At 35.2% G+C, this 6,981-nt stretch overlaps 1 pseudogene; it reads left to right on the forward strand.

The window, feature by feature from the left end:
* The first annotated feature begins 5,826 nt into the window (after positions 1–5,826).
* Positions 5,827–6,364, forward strand: LOC124961115 (ras-related protein Rap-1b-like; annotated as a pseudogene).
* Positions 6,365–6,981: the final 617 nt, after the last annotated feature.

The following is a 6,981-nucleotide window of genomic DNA, read 5'->3' on the forward strand; positions in this document are numbered from 1 at the left end:
TCATCGGGAGTTATAATCAAAACTAATATGGGACCGCAAAAGAATTCTCAACTGAAGTTCCATGCGGCTCTCCCATATCTCCTTCTAGAACACAGAGTGACTCCATTTTCCTCTCTTGCCTGTCTCCTCACCTGGAAAATTCAATAATGGGCCAGATGGTCTCTATTGTGCCACCTAATAGCCTGTACAACTTATGTAGGGTCTACTTTGCTATATTCCATTCAACAGTCAGAACTCTGCCCTCCCCAACCCTCAGGGAGCTCAGCAAGGCAGCATTCTCCTCCTCTCTAGCTCTGAAATTCTGTCATCTGATTTATAGACGCTACCATGTCCCACTGGAAGACTGGAACAAGGACTATGATGCCTGACTCTAATCTTTCCTCTACACCAGTCATCTCTCAACTCAGGGGAAAAGGTACTTTACAGGATGTCCATTCACAGTATATATGTACAGATGGTCCCTGACTTACCACAGTTTGACTTAAGATTCAGTAGAAGCCAGAGTCTGAATTTTGATATTTTCCTGGGTTAGCAATGTGCCAAACTTCTCTCATTATGGGGATCTGTCCAGTGAGCTGCGGCCACCATCAGCCACAGGATTGTGAGAGTAAACAACGTTTCTACAGTGTTCTATGTTGCTAGTGTTTTTGGATGCAGGTATAGTCAGTAAATTATATGAGACCCTCAAAATTTTATTATAAACTAGGATTTGCATTAGATGATCTTTTCCCGTAGTAGGCAATTGCAAGCATTCCAAGCACATTTGAGGGAGGCTATGCTAACTAGGATATTTGGTAAGTTTCATATATTAAATGTATTTTCAATTTACAATATTTTCAACTTACAATGGGTTTATCAGTGCATGATCCCATAAGTAAAGGAAGACCTATATTTTACTTGTAAATTACCCACACATACACATATACAAGTTATTAGTAAGGGGTATGTATATGTATACACAGTATTACTCCCACATACATACGTATATTTTCTTATGTAAATACATGTATTTATGTGCAAATATTCTATGTATATCAAAAAATGTACACAGATAAAAATTTGAACACAATACTAAAATGGCAATTAATGGAAGCTACAAAATTTTGCTCTTAAGCAATTACTGCTAATATTCTAGGGAGCATAATATGCTTTAATACATACTATTTTTGAAATTTTTGGTTAAATACTTTGTGAATTAGCAATATATAGGTCTGTATCCAAATTCAGCCTGTTTCTCAGTGTGAATTTAGTGCTGTTGTAAACCAGGTGGAGAAAATCTTTGGTTGCGCCTGAAACCTTTGGTTTTGAGTCGCTTCTATCAAGGCTGCACATTTGTTAAAATTCAGTTCATAAATTTCTCTCTTCCCAGATGTCAACCAAGCTATTTACTAATCAGAAGGTTCTGCATTTTTATATTTTTAACAAATGGGTTTCAAAACCTCTGAAATGCTTTTGTTTAAAATTTTCAAACTGACTAGAAATTTGTTTCCAAGCTTTTAAGCATGAAAATATGAAAATCTCCCTAAGTGATTCACTGAAATCATTTCCCTCAGAAGAATCACATAAGAATAGTAACATTCCCCAAAATCCATTTTCAAAATGCTCTCTCAGTAGCATAAGATCCTTTCAAAAAGTCGGGTTTTTTTCCCACTGTTTTTACATTTACCAAAAAGGGTAGATTGTGTGCATTTATTACCCTGAGGTAGCGCACTCTGACAGCTACTTGTCAGCACCAGAAAGGTCAACAATTTGGAGCACTTGACTTTTGCAAAAGAAAAAAAAATATTACAACATATCTTTCCACTCACAACTCTTCTAATACTTTGCCACACAAATAAGAAGCAGAGCTTGCATGATAGAAAAGATCTTGACAGGCATGTTTGTCTTCTCACAAATTGTGTTATCTACTCTACTATTTCAGAGGATGGAATTGGTTAAAAGCACCTCCCCAGGTACAAAGAAGCTGAACCATAGCCCAGCAAGAAGAAAGACAGCCTAGGAGGGATGGGGCCCACCAGGACTCCACTCCTCCCTCGGGAACAAGAGGCAACTGGGAAACCATCCTGCCACATGACCATCTGTCCGACTTGCAGACCAAATGTCAGTTTGTACATTTAATGTTATCCAAAGATGGATATTTTAAAATATATTTTTTCCAGATGACATGCATCTTTATTAAAAGAAACAGAAATAAACGGAGCATTAATTAAACTTTCAAACACACAAAATAAGGAAGCTTTAAACATGCCAGTAAGGAAAGAAAGAACACAGGGGATTTTTCTTCTATTATGTATAACTATAATAGGTATACATAATAGTTGAGTTCACTTTGACAAAATCATATGTGCATGGAATTTGATTTTCTCCATTTCAGTCTTCGGAGCTCCCCTTATCCCTCTTCTCCTCCCTCCCTGTAATCTCCTTCCTCTACTCTACTGGTCCTCCTTTCACTTGTTTATTTATTTTTGATTTGTCCTTTTTACATATACATAAATGTGGAATTCACATGCACATAGTGTGATTTTGTTAAATTCTTTCCACATTTCCTCCCCTTTCTCCCTTCTTCTCAATCTCCTTCTTCTATTCTATTGATCTTCCCTATATTTTTATGATATCCAATTCCCCCCTCATTTTGCTCTAGCTTCCACATATGAGAGAAAACATTCAACCCTTGATTTTCTCTGTCTGGCTTTTTTCATTCAGCGTGATGTTCTCCAGCTCCATTCATTAACTGGCAAATGCCATCATTTCATTCTTTATGGTTGAGTAAACTTCCATTGAATACGTACAACATTTTCTTGATCCATTCATATATTGACGGGCATCTGGGCTGGTTCCATACTTTGGCTATTGTGAATTGTGCTGCTATAAACATTGATAAGGCTGTATCACTCCCGTATGCTGATTTTAGTTCTTTTGGATAAATAACAGGGAGTGGGACAACTGAGTCATATGTTGGCTCCATGCTCAGTTTTTTTAAGGAATCTCCTCACTGCTTCTAGAGCACTTGCATTAATTTGCAGTCCCACCAATAATGTATGAGTGTTCCTTTTCCCACATTCTCACCAGCATTCAGCAGCAGCAGCAGCAGCAGCAGCAGCAGTAGTAGTAGTAGTAGTAGTAATAGTAGTAGTAGTAGTATTCTTGATAATTGCCATACTGACTGGAGTTAGATGAAATTTTAATGTACTTTCGATCTGCATTTCTCTGATTTCTAGAGATGTTGACCATTTTTTCATATATTTATCGGTCATTTTTGTTTCTTCTTTTGAAAGGTGTCTGTTTAGTTCTTTTATCCATTGATTGGACTATTTGGGGTTTTACTGCTCAACTTTCCAAGTGCTTTATATAGTCTAGATATGAATACCCTGTCAGAGGAGCAGTTGGCAAAGAATTTCCATTCTGCAGGCTCTTTCTTCATGCTCTTAATCATTTCCTCTGCTCTGCAGAAGCTGCCTAACTTGATGGCATTCCACTTATTAATTCTTGGTTTTATTTTTTAAGGAAATCAAAAAAGGAAGATGGTATCTGCACTAATATGGTGGAATGGTGACCCTCTGTTTTCTTCCAGCGTTTCAAGGTTGCTAGTCTAATTCCTAAGTCTTTAATCTACTTGATTTGAGTTTTGAGCAGGGTGAGAGATAAGGATCTAGCTTCATTCTTCTACATATAGATATCAAGTTTTCCCAGCATCATTTGTTAAAAAGGCTGTCTTTTCTCCAACATGTATTTTTTGGTTCCTCTGTCAAGTATCAGATGGCTGTCAATATGTGGATATCTAATTTTTTTTTTTTTTTTGGTACCAGGAATTTAAACCAGGGGCACTTAACCACTGAACCATCTCCCCAGTCTTATATCTATTTTGATGCTAATACTATTCTGTTTTTGTTACTACCTTGGTAGTATCATTTGAGATCATGTATTTTGATGCTGCCTGCATTACTCTTCTTGCTCAGGATTGCTTTGATTATTTTGGTTTTCTTATTCTTCCAAGTGAATTTTAGTACCATTTTCTCTAGTTCTGTGAAGAACATGCATTGAATCTGTATAGTGCTTTTGCTAGTATGACCATTTTGAAAAAATATTAATTCTGTCTATCTGAGAACATGAGGGGTTTTTCCATCTTCTAAGATCTTCTTCAATTTCCTTTTCAGTGTTCCATAATTTTCATTGTAGAGAGTTTTCACCTTTTTGGCAAGATTATTTTCCAAATATGTTTTTAAGTTGTTTGTGAATGGATAGTTTGGAGAGCTACTGAATCATGAATATTGATCTTGTATTCTGCTACTTTTCTGCATTCATTTATCAGCTCCAGAAATCTTATGGTGGAGTTTTTGGGTCTTCTAGATATAGGATCATGTCATCAACAGATCATTTGACTTCTTCACTCCCTATTTGTACCCCTTTAGTTTCCTTCTCTTGCCTCATTGTTCTGGCTAGAATTTCGAGAATTATATTGAACAATTATTGTAAGAATGGACATCCTGTCTCATTCCTGATTTTGGAGGAAAGGTTTTCAGTTTTTCTCAATTCAATATGATGTGGGCTTTGTGTTTGTCAAATATAACCTCTGAATTGAGGGAAATTCCTCCTAGCAATAGTTTTTCCTGTATTTTAACATGAAGGGGGCTGGATTCAATCAAAGGTCTTTTCTACATCTAATGAGATGCTCATATGATTCTTGCCCTTAATTCTATTTATGTGGGGAATTACATTTATTGTTTTGTATATGTTAAACCAAGCTTGCATCCCTATCTTCTTGACAGATTTTCATTAGAGATTTATGGTTATAAATAGTAGTTGGATTTTATCCTGACATTGATGTGGTTTTGAATGTGATTTGCTAATATTTTATTAAAAATTTTTCATCTATGTAAATCAGGGATATTGGTCTGTAATTTTCTTTTCTTGATGTGTCTCTGTATGGTTTTGGTATCAGGGTAATAGTGGCTTTAAAGATGTGTTTGAGAGTGCTCCCCCATTTCAATTCCATGGAATATTTTGAGAAAGACTAGTGTTAGTTCTTCTTTAAAGGCCTGGTAGAACTGCGCTGTGAATCTATCTTGTCCTGGGCTCTTTTTGTTGGAAGAATTTTAACTGCTATTTCAATTTCATTACTTGGTATTGGTCTATTTTTTTGTATATCTTTCAGGTTCCATTTGGGCAGTCATATGTATCTAGAAATTTGTCAATGTCTTCTAGGTTTCCCAGTTGATTATACATTTTCAAAATAGTTTCTAATGATCCTCTGGATTTCAGAAGTGTCTGTAGTAATATCTCCTTTTCATCTCTGATCTTGTTCACTTGAGTCTGTTCTCTCTTTATTGGTTAGTTTGGCTAAAGGTTTATCAATCTTTATCATTTTGAAGAACCTACTCTGTTGCATTGATCCTGTGTGTTGCTTTTTATTCTCAATTTCATTAATTTCAGCTGTCTTCCACTGTTAATTATTTCCTGCCTTCTACTGATTTGGGAATTAGTTTTTTCTTCCTCTTCTAAGGCATTAAGGTAGAGCATTAGATTATTTATTTGGAGACTTTCTATTTTTTTAATGTAGGCATTTAATACTATACATTTTCCTCTTAGAACTGCATTCATACTATCCCAAAGATTGTAACATATTGAACGTCTGTTTTCATTTGTTTCTAAGAACTTCTGGACTTATTTTCTTATTTCTTCTATGATTCATTCTTCATGTAAAAAATTATTGTTCAGAAACCAGTTGGAGCAGCAGGGGTGACCACCATGGTGCCCAGCAGCAATCTGGGAGGCGTACAGGATGGTGCTGTGAGAATGTGAAAGATACTGTCCTGACAAATTTGAAACATGCATGAATATAAGCTAGTTGTTTTTGATTCAGAAGGGATTGGAAAGTTTGCTGTGACTGTACAGTTTGTTCAAGGAATTTTGCTGAAAAATATCTTATGATAAAGGATTCTTAAAGAAAGCAAGTTGAAGTAGGTTCACAACAATGTATGCTTGAAATCTTGGATGCTGCAGCAATCAAATATTTACAGCAATAAGGAATTTGTACATGAAAAATAGACAAGGCTTCACTTGAGTTTATTCCATCACAGCATAGTCCAACTTTAATGATTTACAAGATCTGAGAGAACAGATTCTTTAAGTTAAAGATACTGATGATGTTCCCATGATTCTGGTTAGTAGTAAGTGTGACTTTGAAGATGAAAGAGTTGCAGTAAAGGAAAAGGCCCAAATCTAGCAAGACAGTGGAACAACTGTGCAATCTTAGATTCTGCAAAATAAAAAATAAATGCTAATGAAATCTTTTATGACCTAATGCTGTAAATTAACAGAAAAACTCGTGTCTTGGAAGGCCTGCAAAAAGTCATGATGTCAGTAACTATTGCTGTTTTATTTATCAATGTCTTATTGCTTTGTATGCATTAACATTTGGGTGTAAATATCATGTGCCTATCCAACAGGGAGCCACAGTATCTAAATTGACCAACCTGATGTTACAACTATTTTGAGGTGGTCAAATGTAAACTAAAAGCCTTAATTAAACTGGTGTAATTTTGTATAACTTTTGCATTAGTAGTTCAGTAAATTTGGATTGCCATAAAGGACTTGAATTATAATTGCTTACCACTTGAATGTGTTTTGTGTAGTGTTTTAACAGTGCTTGTAAGGAGTTTCCCTTTTTAAAAAAAAAAGAGCATTGTTCAATCTTCTTGTGTTTTCTATTATTAATTTGGTTTCTATTATTTTTCTTATTCTTGATTTCCTGTTTTATTCCATTATGATCAATGATAGAATGCATGGAATTCTATCAAGTTTTTAATATTTGCTAAGACCTACATTGCAACCTAGAATATGGTCTATTTTGGAAAAGTTCCATGAACTGATGAGAAGAAAGTAAATTCAAGTGTTTAGGGTGAAATATTCTGTAGGTACCTATTAGCTCCATTTGATTTAGAGTATTATTAAGTTAATTAGATGTACTAATATTTGGGACAT

The sequence above is a fragment of the Sciurus carolinensis genome, chromosome 12 (genome assembly GCF_902686445.1).
Source record: "Sciurus carolinensis chromosome 12, mSciCar1.2, whole genome shotgun sequence".
Classification (NCBI taxonomy): domain Eukaryota; kingdom Metazoa; phylum Chordata; class Mammalia; order Rodentia; family Sciuridae; genus Sciurus; species Sciurus carolinensis.